Consider the following 19,866-nt stretch of genomic DNA (forward strand, 5'->3'; position numbering starts at 1 on the left):
GACTCCTGATGACGTTTTGAGACATTTTATACAACTACAGCACCAGGAATGTGCTGCTGAAGCTAGTCCGTTTTTTTGAATTTTTCGTAAGGGTCCCCCCTTACGACATTTTAGCAAAACATTTTTTCCACAAAATATGCATTTTCTTCCATTTTTAGGTTGTGTCGGGACTCCTGATGACGTTTTGAGACATTTTATACAACTACAGCACCAGAATTGTGCTGCTGAAGCTCGTCCGTTTTTTTGAATTTTTCGTAAGGGTCCCCCCTTACGACATTTTAGCAAAACATTTTTTCCACAAAATATGCATTTTCTTCCATTTTTAGGTTGTGTCGGGACTCCTGATGACGTTTTGAGACATTTTATACAACTACAGCACCAGGAATGTGCTGCTGAAGCAAGTCCGTTTTTTTGAATTTTTTTGTGAGGATTCCCCCCTTACGACATTTTAGCAAACATTTTTTTTCGTAAAATATGCATTTTCTTCCATTTTCAGGTTTTGTTGGGACTCCTGGTGACGTTTTGAGACATCTCATACAACTACAGCACCAGAATTGTGCTGCTGAAGCAAGTCCGTTTTTTTTAATTTTTTGTAAGGGTCCCCCCTTACGACATTTTAGCAAACATTTCTTTTCGTAAAATGTGCATTTTCTTCCATTTTCAGGTTTTTTCGGGACTTCTGATGACGTTTTGAGACATCTCCTACAACTACAGCACCAGAATTGTGCTGCTGAAGCAAGTCCGTTTTTTTGAATTTTTTGTAAGGGTCCCCCCTTACGACATTTTAGCAAACATTTCTTTTCGTAAAATGTGCATTTTCTTCCATTTTCAGGTTTTTTCGGGACTTCTGATGACGTTTTGAGACATCTCCTACAATTACAACACAAGAAATGTGCTTCTGAAGAAAGTCCATTTTTTTGAATTTTTTGTAAGGGTCCCCCTTACGACATTTTAGCAAAAAAATGTTTTCGTAAAATATACATTTTCTTCCATTTTCAGGTTTTGTTGGGACTCCTGATAACATTTTGAGACATCTCCTACAACTACAGCACCAGAATTGTGCTGCTGAAGCAAGTCCGTTTTTTTGAATTTTTCGTAAGGGTCCCCCCTTACGACATTTTAGCAAAACATTTTTTCCACAAAATATGCATTTTCTTCCATTTTTAGGTTGTGTCGGGACTTCTGATGACGTTTTGAGACATTTTATACAACTACAGCACCAGAATTGTGCTGCTGAAGCTAGTCCGTTATTTTGAATTTTTTGTGAGGGTCCCCCCTTAGGACATTTAAGCAAAAAAATTTTTCCCGCAAAACCTTTTTTTTCTTCCATTTTCAGGTTGTGTCGGGACTCCTGATGACGTTTTGAGACATTTTATACAACTACAGCACCAGGAATGTGCTGCTGAAGCTAGTTCGTTTTTTTGAATTTTTCGTAAGGGACCCTAACCCTAACCCTAACCCTAACCCTAACCCTAACCCTAACCCTATCCCCCCTTACGACATTTTAGCAAAACATTTTTTCCACAAAATATGCATTTTCTTCCATTTTTAGGTTGTGTCGGGACTCCTGATGACGTTTTGAGACATTTTATACAACTACAGCACCAGAATTGTGCTGCTGAAGCTAGTCCGTTATTTTGAATTTTTCGTAAGGGTCGCCCCTTATGACATTTTAGCAATTTTTTTTTTCTGTAAAATATGCATTTCCTTCCATTTTTAGGTTGTGTTGGGACTCCTGATGACGTTTTGAGACATTTTATACAACTACAGCACCAGAAATGTGCTGCTGAAGCTAGTCCGTTTTTTTTAATTTTTCGTAAGGGACCCTAACCCTAACCCTAACCCTAACCCTAACCCTAACCCTATCCCCCCTTACGACATTTTAGCAAAACATTTTTTCCACAAAATATGCATTTTCTTCCATTTTTAGGTTGTGTCGGGACTCCTGATGACGTTTTGAGACATTTTATACAACTACAGCACCAGAATTGTGCTGCTGAAGCTAGTCCGTTATTTTGAATTTTTTGTAAGGGTCCCCCCTTAGGACATTTAAGCAAAAAATTTTTTCCCGCAAAACCTTTTTTTTCTTCCATTTTCAGGTTGTGTCGGGACTCCTGATGACGTTTTGAGACATTTTATACAACTACAGCACCAGGAATGTGCTGCTGAAGCTAGTTCGTTTTTTTGAATTTTTCGTAAGGGACCCTAACCCTAACCCTAACCCTAACCCTTACCCTAACCCTAACCCTAACCCTATCCCCCCTTACGACATTTTAGCAACATTTTTTTTCTGTAAAATATGCATTTTCTTCCATTTTTAGGTTGTGTCGGGACTCCTGATGACGTTTTGAGACATTTTATACAACTACAACACCAGAAATGTGCTGCTGAAGCAAGTCCGTTTTTTTGAATTTTTCGTTTTAGCAAACAATTTTTTCCGTAAAACCTTTTTTTTCTTCCATTTTCAGGTTGTCGGAACTCCTGATGACGTTTTGAGACATTTTATACAACTACAGCACCAGAAATGTGCTGCTGAGGCTAGTCCGTGTTTTTAAATTTTTCGTAAGGGTCCCCCCTTACGACTTTTTAGCAAACATTTTTTTCCGTAAACCCTTTTTTTTCTTCCATTTTCAGGTTGTGTCGGGACTCCTGATGACGTTTTGAGACATTTTATACAACTACAGCACCAGAATTGTGCTGCTGAAGCAAGTCCGTGTTTTTAATTTTTTGTAAGGGTTCCCCCCTTTTGACATTTTAGCAAAAATTTTTTTCCATAAAACCTTTTTTTTTTTTCATTTTCAGGTTGTGTCGGGACTCCTGATGACGTTTTGAGACATTTTATACAACTACAGCACCAGAAATGTGCTGCTGAAGCTAGTCCGTTTTTTTGAATTTTTCGTAAGGGTCCCCCCTTACGACATTTTAGCAAAACATTTTTTCCACAAAATATGCATTTTCTTCCATTTTCAGGTTTTGTTGGACTCCTGATGACGTTTTGAGACATCTCCTACAATTACAACACAAGAAATGTGCTTCTGAAGTAAGTCCATTTTTTTGAATTTTTTGTAAGGGTCCCCCTTACGACATTTTAGCAAAAAAATGTTTTCTTAAAATATACATTTTCTTCCATTTTCAGGTTTTGTTGGGACTCCTGATAACATTTTGAGACATCTCCTACAACTACAGCACCAGAATTGTGCTGCTGAAGCAAGTCCGTTTTTTTTTAAATTTTTTGTAAGGGTCCCCCCTTTTGACATTTTAGCAAAATTTTTTTTCCATAAAACCTTTTTTTTTTTTTCATTTTCAGGTTGTGTCGGGACTCCTGATGACGTTTTGAGACATTTTATACAACTACAGCACCAGAAATGTGCTGCTGAAGCTAGTTCGTTTTTTTGAATTTTTCGTAAGGGACCCTAACCCTAACCCTAACCCTAACCCTAACCCTAACCCTAACCCTAACCCTATCCCCCCTTACGACATTTTAGCAAAACATTTTTTCCACAAAATATGCATTTTCTTCCATTTTTAGGTTGTGTCGGGACTCCTGATGACGTTTTGAGACATTTTATACAACTACAGCACCAGAATTGTGCTGCTGAAGCTAGTCCGTTATTTTGAATTTTTCGTAAGGGTCGCCCCTTATGACATTTTAGCAATTTTTTTTTTCTGTAAAATATGCATTTCCTTCCATTTTTAGGTTGTGTCGGGACTCCTGATGACGTTTTGAGACATTTTATACAACTACAGCACCAGAAATGTGCTGCTGAAGCTAGTCCGTTTTTTTGAATTTTTCGTAAGGGACCCTAACCCTAACCCTAACCCTAACCCTAACCCTAACCCTATCCCCCCTTACGACATTTTAGCAAAACATTTTTTCCACAAAATATGCATTTTCTTCCATTTTTAGGTTGTGTCGGGACTCCTGATGACGTTTTGAGACATTTTATACAACTACAGCACCAGAATTGTGCTGCTGAAGCTAGTCCGTTATTTTGAATTTTTTGTGAGGGTCCCCCCTTAGGACATTTAAGCAAACATTTTTTTCCCGCAAAACCTTTTTTTTCTTCCATTTTCAGGTTGTGTCGGGACTCCTGATGACGTTTTGAGACATTTTATACAACTACAGCACCAGGAATGTGCTGCTGAAGCTAGTTCGTTTTTTCGAATTTTTCGTAAGGGACCCTAACCCTAACCCTAACCCTAACCCTAACCCTATCCCCCCTTACGACATTTTAGCAACATTTTTTTTCTGTAAAATATGCATTTTCTTCCATTTTTAGGTTGTGTCGGGACTCCTGATTACCGTTTTGAGACATTTTATACAACTACAACACCAGAAATGTGCTGCTGAAGCAAGTCCGTTTTTTTGAATTTTTCGTTTTAGCAAACAATTTTTTCCGTAAAACCTTTTTTTTCTTCCATTTTCAGGTTGTCGGAACTCCTGATGACGTTTTGAGACATTTTATACAACTACAGCACCAGAAATGTGCTGCTGAGGCTAGTCCGTGTTTTTAAATTTTTCGTAAGGGTCCCCCCTTACGACTTTTTAGCAAACATTTTTTTCCGTAAACCCTTTTTTTTCTTCCATTTTCAGGTTGTGTCGGGACTCCTGATGACGTTTTGAGACATTTTATACAACTACAGCACCAGAAATGTGCTGCTGAGGCTAGTCCGTGTTTTTAAATTTTTCGTAAGGGTCCCCCCTTACGACTTTTTAGCAAACATTTTTTTCCGTAAACCCTTTTTTTTCTTCCATTTTTAGGTTGTGTTGGGACTCCTGATGACGTTTTGAGACAATTTATACAACTACAGCACAAAAAATGTGCTGCTGAAGTTAGTCCGTTTTTTTGAATTTTTCGTAAGGGTCCCCCCTTACGACATTTTAGCAAACATTTTTTTTCGTAAAAAAATGCATTTTCTTCCATTTTCAGGTTTTGTTGGACTCCTGATGACGTTTTGAGACATCTCCTACAATTACAACACAAGAAATGTGCTTCTGAAGAAAGTCCATTTTTTTGAATTTTTTGTAAGGGTCCCCCTTACGACATTTTAGCAAAAAAATGTTTTCGTAAAATATACATTTTCTTCCATTTTCAGGTTTTGTTGGGACTCCTGATAACATTTTGAGACATCTCCTACAACTACAGCACCAGAATTGTGCTGCTGAAGCAAGTCCGTTTTTTTTAATTTTTTGTAAGGGTCCCCCCTTTTGACATTTTAGCAAAAAATTTTTTTCCATAAAACCTTTTTTTTTTTTCATTTTTAGGTTGTGTCGGGACTCCTGATGACGTTTTGAGACATTTTATACAACTACAGCACCAGAAATGTGCTGCTGAAGCTAGTCCGTTTTTTTGAATTTTTCGTAAGGGTCCCCCCTTACGACATTTTAGCAAAACATTTTTTCCACAAAATATGCATTTTCTTCCATTTTTAGGTTGTGTCGGGACTCCTGATGACGTTTTGAGACATTTTATACAACTACAGCACCAGAATTGTGCTGCTGAAGCTAGTCCGTTATTTTGAATTTTTTGTAAGGGTCCCCCTTAGGACATTTAAGCAAAAAAAAATTTCCCGCAAAACCTTTTTTTTCTTCCATTTTCAAGTTGTGTCGGGACTCCTGATGACGTTTTGAGACATTTTATACAACTACAGCACCAGGAATGTGCTGCTGAAGCTAGTTCGTTTTTTTGAATTTTTCGTAAGGGACCCTAACCCTAACCCTAACCCTAACCCTAACCCTAACCCTAACCCTATCCCCCCTTACGACATTTTAGCAACATTTTTTTTCTGTAAAATATGCATTTTCTTCCATTTTTAGGTTGTGTCGGGACTCCTGATGACGTTTTGAGACATTTTATACAACTACAACACCAGAAATGTGCTGCTGAAGCAAGTCCGTTTTTTTGAATTTTTCGTTTTAGCAAACAATTTTTTCCGTAAAACCTTTTTTTTCTTCCATTTTCAGGTTGTCGGAACTCCTGATGACGTTTTGAGACATTTTATACAACTACAGCACCAGAAATGTGCTGCTGAGGCTAGTCCGTGTTTTTAAATTTTTCGTAAGGGTCCCCCCTTACGACTTTTTAGCAAACATTTTTTTCCGTAAACCCTTTTTTTTCTTCCATTTTTAGGTTGTGTCGGGACTCCTGATGACGTTTTGAGACAATTTATACAACTACAGCACAAAAAATGTGCTGCTGAAGCTAGTCCGTTTTTTTGAATTTTTCGTAAGGGTCCCCCCTTACGACATTTTAGCAAACATTTTTTTTCGTAAAAAATGCATTTTCTTCCATTTTCAGGTTTTGTTGGACTCCTGATGACGTTTTGAGACATCTCCTACAATTACAACACAAGAAATGTGCTTCTGAAATAAGTCAATTTTTTTGAATTTTTTGTAAGGGTCCCCCTTACGACATTTTAGCAAAAAAATGTTTTCGTAAAATATACATTTTCTTCCATTTTCAGGTTTTGTTGGGACTCCTGATAACATTTTGAGACATCTCCTACAACTACAGCACCAGAATTGTGCTGCTGAAGCAAGTCCGTTTTTTTTTATTTTTTGTAAGGGTCCCCCCTTTTGACATTTTAGCAAAAATGTTTTTCCATAAAACCTTTTTTTTTTTTCATTTTCAGGTTGTGTCGGGACTCCTGATGACGTTTTGAGACATTTTATACAACTACAGCACCAGAAATGTGCTGCTGAAGCTAGTCCGTTTTTTTGAATTTTTCGTAAGGGTCCCCCCTTACGACATTTTAGCAAAACATTTTTTCCACAAAATATGCATTTTCTTCCATTTTTAGGTTGTGTCGGGACTCCTGATGACGTTTTGAGACATTTTATACAACTACAGCACCAGAATTGTGCTGCTGAAGCTAGTTCGTTTTTTTGAATTTTTCGTAAGGGACCCTAACCCTAACCCTAACCCTAACCCTATCCCCCCTTACGACATTTTAGCAACATTTTTTTTCTGTAAAATATGCATTTTCTTCCATTTTTAGGTTGTGTCGGGACTCCTGATGACGTTTTGAGACATTTTATACAACTACAGCACCAGAAATGTGCTGCTGAAGCAAGTCCGTTTTTTTGAATTTTTCGTTTTAGCAAACAATTTTTTCCGTAAAACCTTTTTTTTCTTCCATTTTCAGGTTGTCGGAACTCCTGATGACGTTTTGAGACATTTTATACAACTACAGCACCAGAAATGTGCTGCTGAGGCTAGTCCGTGTTTTTAAATTTTTCGTAAGGGTCCCCCCTTACGACTTTTTAGCAAACATTTTTTTCCGTAAACCGTTTTTTTTCTTCCATTTTCAGGTTGTGTCGGGACTCCTGATGACGTTTTGAGACATTTTATACAACTACAGCACCAGAAATGTGCTGCTGAGGCTAGTCCGTGTTTTTAAAGTTTTCGTAAGGGTCCCCCCTTACGACTTTTTAGCAAACATTTTTTTCCGTAAACCCTTTTTTTTCTTCCATTTTTAGGTTGTGTCGGGACTCCTGATGACGTTTTGAGACCATTTATACAACTACAGCACAAAAAATGTGCTGCTGAAGCTAGTCCGTTTTTTTTTAATTTTTCGTAAGGGTCCCCCCTTACGACATTTTAGCAAACATTTTTTTTCGTTAAAAATGCTATTTCTTCCATTTTCAGTTTTTGTTGGACTCCTGATGACGTTTTGAGACATCTCCTACAATTACAACACAAGAAATGTGCTTCTGAAGTAAGTCCATTTTTTTTAATTTTTTGTAAGGGTCCCCCTTACGACATTTTAGCAAAAAAATGTTTTCGTAAAATATACATTTTCTTCCATTTTCAGGTTTTGTTGGGACTCCTGATAACATTTTGAGACATCTCCTACAACTACAGCACCAGAATTGTGCTGCTGAAGCAAGTCCGTTTTTTTGAATTTTTTGTAAGGGTCCCCCCTTTTGACATTTTAGCAAAACATTTTTTCCGTAAAACCTTTTTTTTTTTTCATTTTCAGGTTGTGTCGGGACTCCTGATGACGTTTTGAAACATTTTATACAACTACAGCACCAGAAATGTGCTGCTGAAGCTAGTCCGTTTTTTTGAATTTTTCGTAAGGGTCCCCCCTTACGACATTTTAGCAAAACATTTTTTCCACAAAATATGCATTTTCTTCCATTTTTACGTTGTGTCGGGACTCCTGATGACGTTTTGAAACATTTTATACAACTACAGCACCAGAAATGTGCTGCTGAAGCTAGTCCGTTTTTTTGAATTTTTCGTAAGGGTCGGCCCTTATGACATTTTAGCAATTTTTTTTTTCTGTAAAATATGCATTTCCTTCCATTTTTAGGTTGTGTCGGGACTCCTGATGACGTTTTGAGACATTTTATACAACTACAGCACCAGAATTGTGCTGCTGAAGCTCGTCCGTTTTTTTGAATTTTTCGTAAGGGTCCCCCCTTACGACATTTTAGCAAAACATTTTTTCCACAAAATATGCATTTTCTTCCATTTTTAGGTTGTGTCGGGACTCCTGATGACGTTTTGAGACATTTTATACAACTACAGCACCAGGAATGTGCTGCTGAAGCAAGTCCGTTTTTTTGAATTTTTTTGTGAGGATTCCCCCCTTACGACATTTTAGCAAACATTTTTTTTCGTAAAATATGCATTTTCTTCCATTTTCAGGTTTTGTTGGGACTCCTGGTGACGTTTTGAGACATCTCATACAACTACAGCACAAGAAATGTGCTGCTGAGGCTAGTCCGTGTTTTTAAAGTTTTCGTAAGGGTCCCCCCTTACGACTTTTTAGCAAACATTTTTTTCCGTAAACCCTTTTTTTTCTTCCATTTTTAGGTTGTGTCGGGACTCCTGATGACGTTTTGAGACCATTTATACAACTACAGCACAAAAAATGTGCTGCTGAAGCTAGTCCGTTTTTTTGAATTTTTCGTAAGGGTCCCCCCTTACGACATTTTAGCAAACATTTTTTTTCGTAAAAAATGCATTTTCTTCCATTTTCAGGTTTTGTTGGACTCCTGATGACGTTTTGAGACATCTCCTACAATTACAACACAAGAAATGTGCTTCTGAAGTAAGTCCATTTTTTTGAATTTTTTGTAAGGGTCCCCCTTACGACATTTTAGCAAAAAAATGTTTTCGTAAAATATACATTTTCTTCCATTTTCAGGTTTTGTTGGGACTCCTGATAACATTTTGAGACATCTCCTACAACTACAGCACCAGAATTGTGCTGCTGAAGCAAGTCCGTTTTTTTAAATTTTTTGTAAGGGTCCCCCCTTTTGACATTTTAGCAAAATTTTTTTTCCATAAAACCTTTTTTTTTTTTCATTTTCAGGTTGTGTCGAGACTCCTGATGACGTTTTGAGACATTTTATACAACTACAGCACCAGGAATGTGCTGCTGAAGCTAGTCCGTTTTTTTGAATTTTTCGTAAGGGTCCCCCCTTACGACATTTTAGCAAAACATTTTTTCCACAAAATATGCATTTTCTTCCATTTTTAGGTTGTGTCGGGACTCCTGATGACGTTTTGAGACACTTTATACAACTACAGCACAAAAAATGTGCTGCTGAAGCTAGTCCGTTTTTTTGAATTTTTCGTAAGGGTCGGCCCTTATGACATTTTAGCAATTTTTTTTTTCTGTAAAATATGCATTTCCTTCCATTTTTAGGTTGTGTCGGGACTCCTGATGACGTTTTGAGACATTTTATACAACTACAGCACCAGGAATGTGCTGCTGAAGCAAGTCCGTTTTTTTGAATTTTTTTGTGAGGATTCCCCCCTTACGACATTTTAGCAAACATTTTTTTTCGTAAAATATGCATTTTCTTCCATTTTCAGGTTTTGTTGGGACTCCTGGTGACGTTTTGAGACATCTCATACAACTACAGCACCAGAATTGTGCTGCTGAAGCAAGTCCGTTTTTTTGAATTTTTTGTAAGGGTCCCCCCTTACGACATTTTAGCAAACATTTCTTTTCGTAAAATGTGCATTTTCTTCCATTTTCAGGTTTTTTCGGGACTTCTGATGACGTTTTGAGACATTTTATACAACTACAGCACCAGAATTGTGCTGCTGAAGCAAGTTCCTATTTTTTGAATTTTTTGTAAGAGTCCCCCCTTACGACATTTTAGCAAAATTATTATTTTTGGTAAAATATGCATTTTCTTCCATTTTTAGGTTGTCGGATCTGACGCTGCAGCATGCTGACTCCTTAGAAAACCTCGACGAGAGCGGCTTGAGCGAGGAGAAGACCAACCACAGTGATGACGATGAGACCTGAACATTTCTGTCAGGTCCTTCATTCGGTTCTTGGTGGAAATGAAAGATAAGACCGTCGTCATTCTGTCAGTCAAATGTCATTTTCCACGTGTTCCATAAATAAACTCTTTCCATAGTTGGGACAACCCTGACATCAATCAATCAATCAATCAACGTTTATTTACTGTATATAGCCCTAAATTACAAGTGTCTCAAAGGGCTGCACAAGCTACAACCACATCCTGGGCTCAGATCCCACATCAGGGCAAGAAAAAACTCAACCCAATGGGATACAATGAGAAACCTTGGAGGGGACCGCAGATGTGGGGACCCCCCCTTGGGTGACGGGTGCAATGGATGTGGAGTGGATCTAGTTAATAGTGTGAGAGTCCAGTCCATAGTGGATCTAGTTAATAGTGTGAGAGTCCAGTCCATAGTGGATCTAGTTGATAGTGTGAGAGTCCAGTCCATAGTGGATCTAGTTAATAATGTGAAAGTCCAGTCCATAGTGGGACCAGCAGGAGTGGATCTAGTTGATAGTGTGAGAGTCCAGTCCATAGTGGATCTAGTTAATAGTGTGAGAGTCCAGTCCATAGTGGATCTAGTTGATAGTGTGAGAGTCCAGTCCATAGTGGATCTAGTTAATAATGTGAAAGTCCAGTCCATAGTGGGACCAGCAGGAGTGGATCTAGTTAATAGTGTGAGAGTTCAGTCCATAGTGGATCTAGTTGATAGTGTGAGAGTCCAGTCCATAGTGGGACCAGCAGGAATGGATCTAGTTAATAGTGTGAGAGTCCAGTCCATAGTGGATCTAGTTAATAGTGTGAGAATCCAGTCCATAGTGGATCTAACATAATAGTGAGAGTCCAGTCCATAGTGGATCTAACATAATAGTGTGAGAGTCCAGTCCATAGTGGATCTAACATAATAGTGAGAGTCCAGTCCATAGTGGATCTAACATAATAGTGTGAGAGTACAGTCCATAGTGGATCTAACATAATAGTGTGAGAGTCCAGTCCATAGTGGATCTAACATAATAGTGAGAGTCCAGTCCATAGTGGATCTAACATAATAGTGTGAGAGTCCAGTCCATAGTGGATCTAACATAATAGTGAGAGTCCAGTCCATAGTGGATCTAACATAATAGTGAGAGTCCAGTCCATAGTGGATCTAATATAATAGTGTGAGAGTCCAGTTCATAGTGGCTCTAACATAATAGTGTGAGAGTCCAGTCCATAGTGGATCTAACATACCGTAATAGTGAGAGTCCAGTCCATAGTGGCTCTAACATAATAGTGTGAGAGTCCAGTCCATAGTGGATCTAACATAATAGTGAGAGTCCAGTCCATAGTGGATCTAACATAATAGTGTGAGAGTCCAGTCCATAGTGGATCTAACATAATAGTGAGAGTCCAGTCCATAGTGGATCTAACATAATAGTGTGAGAGTCCAGTCCATAGTGGATCTAACATAATAGTGTGAGAGTCCAGTCCATAGTGGATCTAACATAATAGTGTGAGAGTCCAGTCCATAGTGGATCTAACATAATAGTGTGAGAGTCCAGTCCATAGTGGATCTAACATAATAGTGTGAGAGTCCAGTCCATAGTGTATCTAACATAATAGTGTGAGAGTCCAGTCCATAGTGGATCTAACATAATAGTGAGAGTCCAGTCCATAGTGGATCTAACATAATAGTGTGAGAGTCCAGTCCATAGTGGATCTAACATAATAGTGTGAGAGTCCAGTCCATAGTGGATCTAATATAATAGTGTGAGAGTCCAGTTCATAGTGGCTCTAACATAATAGTGTGAGAGTCCAGTCCATAGTGGATCTAACATAATAGTGAGAGTCCAGTCCATAGTGGATCGAACATAATATTGTGAGAGTCCAGTCCATAGTGGATCTAACATAATAGTGAGAGTCCAGTCCATAGTGGATCTAACATAATAGTGAGAGTCCAGTCCATAGTGGATCGAACATAATATTGTGAGAGTCCAGTCCATAGTGGATCTAACATAATAGTGAGAGTCCAGTCCATAGTGGATCTAACCTATTAGTGTGAGAGTCCAGTCCATAGTGGATCTAACATAATAGTGAGAGTCCAGTCCTTAGTGGCTCTAACATAATAGTGTGAGAGTCCAGTCCATAGTGGCTCTAACATAATAGTGTGAGAGTCCAGTCCATAGTGGATCTAACATACCGGGTAATAGTGTGAGAGTCCAGTCCATAGTGGATCTAACATAATAGTGAGAGTCCAGTCCATAGTGGATCTAACATAATAGTGTGAGAGTCCAGTCCATAGTGGATCTAACATAATAGTGAGAGTCCAGTCCATAGTGGATCCAACATAATAGTGTGAGAGTCCAGTCCATAGTGGGGCCAGCAGGGGATCATCTTGATGTCACCAACTGATGCACAGATGAGTGGTCCACTCCGGGTCCTGACTTGGAACAGCTAGCACTTCATCTGTGGTCACCTAACAACCTCTCCACGCAGGAGAGGGGGGCAGAGCAGAAAAGAGACGGCAGATCAACTGATCTAAAAGGGGGTCTATTTAAAGGCTCGAGTATACAAATGAGTTTTAAGATGGGACTTAAATGCTTCTACTGAAGTTGCATCTCTACCTGTTACTGCTAGAACATTCCATAGTACTGGAGCCCCGATAGAAAACACTCTATAGCCCGCAGACTTTTTGGGGGGCTCTGGGAATCACTAATAAGTTCTTTGAAGGCAGATTTCTTGCCGGGACATTTGGTACACTACAATCAGCAAGATAGGATGGACTTTCACATTTTCTTGTACTCAGACAATATTTTCGGTATATTTAGACGGAATCTTTACCTGTCATCTGCAGTCTTGAAAGAGTATATGAATAAGAATAGTGGCCTAGTTGTTAGGGTGTCTACCCTGAGATCAGTGGGTTGTGAGTTCAAACCCCGGCCGAGTCATACCAAAGATTATGAAAATTGGAGCCATAACTTTTAATGATGTTATTCATGTTATTCAGATTGAAAAGCTTAACGGGCCATCATATGTCCAGGTCTGTGCTAAGGTGATCTCTAGAAGTGGTCCACACTCCATTTCAGTAGGTGGCGGTAATGCACACTAGAAGGTTGCTTGCCAACTGCCATAAAAATAAAAGAAGAAGAAGGGGAAGATCCACACTTCCGGGTGGTGATGACGTCGCGTCGTGTCGTCACATCTCAAAATGGCAGAGCCCGGGCGGAAAAACCCCCCGGAGTTGACTACATTTCCCAAGAAAAGATGGCAACAGCGCTAATTGTAACAATTATAAGGCCGAGGAGGGTTATTTGAACACACACCATTCAATTATTATAAATGAAAGTCACGTTTTTTAACCGCTCCGGTCTCGTCCCAGCGGAAGTGACGCTAGCACGTCATGAGAATACAACAGGTGCTAACTAACACGCCTCCTATCATGTCAGCGCTATTATTTGTTCAAATGTCCTTCATTCCTTCTCATTTAGATCAACACGACGAGAGAGACATTCTGCCGCTACACAAAGGTCACCGAGCAGCGACCAAGTTTGCATTTTGGCGAGGTGAGTGTTCAATTGTCCTCAGAGAAAAGTTGCAAGTCATTATATGACACAGGTGAACGTCATACACATATAATATGGTGGAAAAGTCCATTCATGGCAGCAATTAACTTCAAATGTCAAACTCATTTGGGATGTTAAAGGGAAAACAGTACTTAACTGTACTTAAATGTAGACTGTATTTATGTTATTGACATGTGAATAATGCTGTATAATCAGTGTTGGGACTAACGCGTTACAAAGTAACTAGTAGTCTAACGCCTTATTTTTTATATTCAGTAACTCAGTTAGCGTTACTACATGATGCGTTACTGCCTTATTTTACGTAATTTCTTTATGTGGTATCGGCTAAAAACAGAAGATCTGAGTGTGTTTTATTGGAGAGTTGCAGTGTCGTCCTTCTGATTCTTCCTGTGTCACAATGGGGACAAGAGAAGAGGCTCTGTGTGTGTGTGTGTGTGTGTGTGTGTGTGTGTGTGTGTGTGTGTGTGTGTGTGTGTGTGTGTGTGTGTGTGTGTGTGTGTGTGTACTTGCCTCACCATCCTTGTGTGGACATAGACTTGACAAACCACCCTTTCTGTGAGAACCTTTTGACTTGTAAGGACATTTGCCTGGTCCTCACAACTACAGAAGTAAAATATTTGTTTTACTTTGTGTGTTTTGCATTCTGAAGTGAGGTTGCAACTCTCTACTCCCATCTAGTGCTAGATATATTATTTTTTTCATCATTCTAGCTATAGTGGAAAGGGGGGCCCTCACAGCCTATTAACCCAGGGGTCGGCAACCCAAAATGTTGAAAGAGCCATATTGGACCAAAAATACAAAAAAAAATCTGTCTGGAGCCGCAAAAAATTAAAAGCCATATTACATCCAGATAGTGTGTCATGAGATATGAATTGAATTAAGAGGACTTAAAGGAAACTAAATGAGGTCAAATATAGCTACAAATGAGGCATAATGATGCAATATGTACATATAGCTAGCCTAAATAGCATGTTAGCATCGATTAGCTTGCAGTCATGCAGTGACCAAATATGTCTGATTAGCACTCCAACAAGTCAATAACATCAACAAAACTCACCTTTCATGCACAACCTTAAAAGTTTGGTGGACAAAATGAGCCAGAAAAAGAAGTGGCATAAAACACGACCTCGAAAGTCGGAGAAAGTTATACATGTAAACAAACTACGGTGAGTTCAAGGACCGCCAAAATTAGTAGGACAAAACGGCGCTCGCCAAATACTCGAATCAGTGAAACATGTTTAATATAAACAGTGTGCTTTATAACAATTAGGGAGGTTTGTGTCATGTTTGTCCTCCTACAGAAACCATATTAAAACAAAAATAGATTTTTTTCCCCTCATCTTTTTCCATTTTTCATACATTTCTGAAAAAGCTCCAGAGAGCCACTAGGGCGGCGCTAAAGAGCCGCATGCGGCTCTAGAGCCGCGGGTTGCCGACCCCTGTACTAACCAAACGTGGGTCCACACAAAGTAGGCAAGACATGTATGTGTGTGTGTGTGTGTGTGTGTGTGTGTGTGTGTGTGTGTGTGTGTGTGTGTGTGTGTGTGTGTGTGTGTGTGTGTCTGGGTGTGGGTGTGGGGCCTGGGGCCCGTGTCTGTGTTTACTAACAAGACATCATGGTGGAGCTGAAGCCCAGTTTCTTAACATGGAGATATTCTAGACCGACCATGCGTCCTCTTTTCCCCGGACATGTCTTCTTTTGCGGGGCTGTCCGGGCGGAGTTTCTTAAATGCCTCAAATGTCCGGCAGGGTTGCGTGTATTTTCAATGTACGTTCAGGGTTAAGAAGGGGTTAAAAACAAAACAAATTGTGCGCACGCAGCAGCATTGGTGAGGGATGGACGGAGAGAGCGAGGGAGTGGATTGCTTGATTGAGACTTTTATTAGTAGATTGCACAGTACAGTACATATTCCGTACAATTGACCACTAAATGGTAACACCCCAATAAGTTTTTCAACTTGTTTAAGTCGGGGTCCACGTTAATCAAGTTATTTCAAACTGTCATTGCTCAAAACATAATATTGAATCAAAATCAATGTTATTATGAATTATTGACCTATCCAAGGTTCCCATTACTTCACATCAAATATTACACTTTGAAAAATATTTTTGGTGGAAGATTTTGCATATTTTGTGTGTTTGCCATTAAAAACATAGTTTTGTTTGACAAAAAAGGGCGGAAAACAAACAAACAAAAAAACAACATTAAAAAAAATTAAAAAAAATTTGAAATGAGGGATAGATGTGAAGTTGATGTAGACTCCAGAGATTTAAATATAAAATGTATGTATGCCCTGGCACACCATTATCATCATTTCATGACCCAAGCAAAACACTTTTTACACTTTTATACTGAATTAAATACAACTTATTAAATAAAAACATAGAAAAAACTACCAGCAGCGGTAAAATTTAGATCCATTAAGGAAAGAAGAAAGTGAATGAATGTTTATAACTGAATACGTTTACATATGTATACACATTTGTTTTCTTTCTTTATTATTATTTTTTAATGAATAAGTAACGTTTATGACAACCTTTTTCCAGAACACAATATATAATGTGAGATAAAACAGGATAATGCATACTTTTATCTTTTTTTTTTCTTCAAAACGCTTACAAAAAAGTGGGAACCCAAAAATGTACTGTAGGACCCTATTTTTATGACTTGATGGGGTCCCTGGGACCCCATTTTGCAAGTTCCTCGCGCAGATCAACAGATTGTATTATTCTCCAGTGCAATAACAGTACTTAAATGAAGGCTTAAAGGGCATTAATGGGAGCTTTAAAAAAAAAAGAAGAAAAAAAAAAGAAGTAACTAAATAGTTACTTTTCACAGTAACGCATTACTTTTTGGTGTAAGTAACTGAGTTGCTTTTGAAATAAAGTAACTAGTAACTGTAACTAGTTACTGGTTTTCAGTAACTAACCCAACACTGTGTATAATAGACTGTATTTATATTATTCACATGTGAATAATGCTGTATAATGGACTGTATTTATATTATTCACATGTAAAAAATACCCAAGTGTTTATTGTCTATTGTGAGCGAACTGTGGTGCTGAATTTCCCCGGGGGGATCAAAAAGTACTTTCTATTCTATTCTAAAAACATCCAAATCCATGGTATGGTAATTTTGTAATTTTTTTAAATTTTTTGTCATTAAAAAAATACAATCATGTGTGCTTACGGACTGTATCCCTGCAGTCTGTATTGATAAATAAAGATTTATAATGTAGGAACCACAATATTAATAACAGAAAGAAACAAGCCTTTTGTGTGAATGAGTGAATGGGGGAGGGAGGTTTTTTGGGTTGGTGCACTACTTCTAAGTGTATCTTGTGTTTTTTATGTTGATTTAATAAAATGTATTTATTTATTTTTATTTATTTATTTATTTTTAAATTTCTTGTGCGGCCCACCGGTACCGGGCCGTGGCCCGGTGGTTGGGGACCACTGGCCTAAATAGCATGTTAGCATTGATTAGCTTGCAGTCATGCTCTGACCAAATATGCCTGATTAGCATTCCACACAAGTCAATAACATCAACAAAGCTCACCTTTTGTGCATTCAGGCACAGCATAAAACGTTTGGTGGACAAAATGAGACAAAGAAGAAGTGGCATAAAACACGTCTTTCTGGGGCAGCGTCGGAGAAAGTTGTACATGTAATCAAACAACAATGAGTTCGAGGATGGCTGAAATGAGTAGGACAAAACAGTGCTTGCTAAATCCTCTCATCAGTGAAGCATGTTTAACATAAACAGTGGCATTTCTAACAATTAGGAAGGTTTGTGTCATGTTTGTTCTCCTACAGAAAATATATTAAAACAAACAAAAAAACATTTTTCTTCATCTTTTTCCATTTTCACACATCTCTGAAAGAGGTCCAGGGAGCCACTCGGGCGGCGCGAAAGAGACGCGGGTTGCTGACCCCCGGCCTACACCCGAGACTGGCCGCCAGTTCATCACAGGACACATGAACAACCCTTTGCCCTCAAATCAGAGAAGTATTCATTTACTCTAACATGATTTTTATTCAGTTCAATGCATTTCTTGTCATTGTCAGAGTGAATAACACACACACTGCATAGTAACCATGTATCAAAAATGTGTTAGGTGGCGCAATCCTGACCCATGATGCACAAAATTCACAGTCTGGTATGGATCGGTACTTGAGCAGCGCGGTTCGATACATTTTTTCAATACCAAAAAAAGGGAAATGTTCATGCCTTTTTTTTTAAACTCGTAGTTTATTGAAATTGTCGTTGTCCACGACAGAAAACGGTCGGCAAGGCGAGTTTATTTACAGAGCACAGTTCGTACACAAGGCAATTGAAAAGTGCTTTACAGACCATTACGGTTACAATGGCAGACAGGTCTGGACTACAGGCAGGCCAGTCTAGTACCCGCACTCTTTTACTACGAAGCCACGCTGTTGTAACACGTGCAGAATGTGGCTGGGCGATGTCTTAATGAAATAAGCAGGGGCGGCCATGAAAAAGACGTCGCTTGGATGACACCTGTATGTACCTTTCAGCATTAATGGTGCCTTCACAAATGTGTAAGTTACCCATGTCTTGGGCACTAATACACCCTCAGACAATTACAGACGCTGGGTTTTGAACTTTGCGCCTATAACAATCCGGATGGTTCTTTTCCTCTTTGGACCGGAGCACACGACGTCCACAGTTTCCAAAAACAATTTGAAATGTAGACTCGTCAGATCACAGAACACTTTTCCAGTTTGCATCAGTCCATCTTAGATTAGCTCGGGCCCAGCGAAGCCGGCGGCGTTTCTGGGTGTTGTTGATAAATGGCTTTCGCTTTGCATTGTTGAGTTTTAACTTGGATTTACAGATGTAGCGACGAACTGTAGTTACGGACAGTACTGAAGTGTTTCTGAGCCCATGTGGTGATATCCTTTACACACTGATGTCGCTTTTTGATGCAGTACCAACACAAATACTACATGCTTTCTGAGAAGATTACCGTAGTAACTAGTATATTCAAGATTCAAGATTGTTTATTGTCATATGCACAGTTAAACAGACAGTTTGCCGTACAATGAAAATCTTACTTTGCTAGTCCACCCTTCAACAAGTCACACGGTACTTAGCTAAAAATAAAAAAATAAAATAAAAATGTATATACAAGGCACAGTAAGTAACATAACATTATTGCACATTCTGATTGACAGTCAACAGTATAAATATGGGGGTGACCTTGAGTCACAGCAGCAGTTAAATATATATAATAAATATAAATATATGCTGTATATCATGCAAAAGCGCAGATTCCAACCAATCAGTCCATCTTAGATTAGCTCGGGCTGAGCGAAGCCGGCGGCGTTTTTGGGTGTTGTTGCATTTATCAACAACACCCAGAAACGCAGAATTTTGAGGACGAAAATGAATTTATACCATTTTACAATAAGGCTGTAACATAGCAAAATGAGGCAAAAAGTGAAGCGCTGTGAATACTTTCCGGATGCACTGCAAAAAGTCAGTGTTCAAAAATAAGAAAAAACTAAACAAAAATGAGGGGTATTTTATTAGAACTAAGCAAAATTATCTGCCTATAGAACAAGAAAATTCAGCTTGTCAAGACTTTCCAAAACAAGTAAAATTAGCTAACCTCAATGAACCCAAAAAAAACCTAAAATAAGTATATTCTCCCTAATAACAAGTGCACTCTTCTTGGTAGAAAAAAAGAGACCTTTTTGCTCAATATGTTGAAAAATATTCTTAAATGAAGTAAATGCTAGTGCCATTATCTTGACATCATGATATGCGCTCGGCATCAGGATTTTTTTTTTTCATGCTTGAAGTAAGAAATGATTACTTTAAAAACGTAGTTTTATACTTGTGATGACAGTTGATATTCTAGTTTCAAGCATGTTTTACTCAATATAGGTCATCACATCTGTAATATCTTACTGAGATCATTTAGGAGCAAAACCCTTAAAACAAGTAAAACACTCTAACATAAAATCTGCTTAGTGAGAAGAATGATCTTATCAGACAG

The sequence above is a fragment of the Nerophis lumbriciformis genome, linkage group LG16 (genome assembly GCF_033978685.3).
Source record: "Nerophis lumbriciformis linkage group LG16, RoL_Nlum_v2.1, whole genome shotgun sequence".
Classification (NCBI taxonomy): Eukaryota; Metazoa; Chordata; class Actinopteri; order Syngnathiformes; family Syngnathidae; genus Nerophis; species Nerophis lumbriciformis.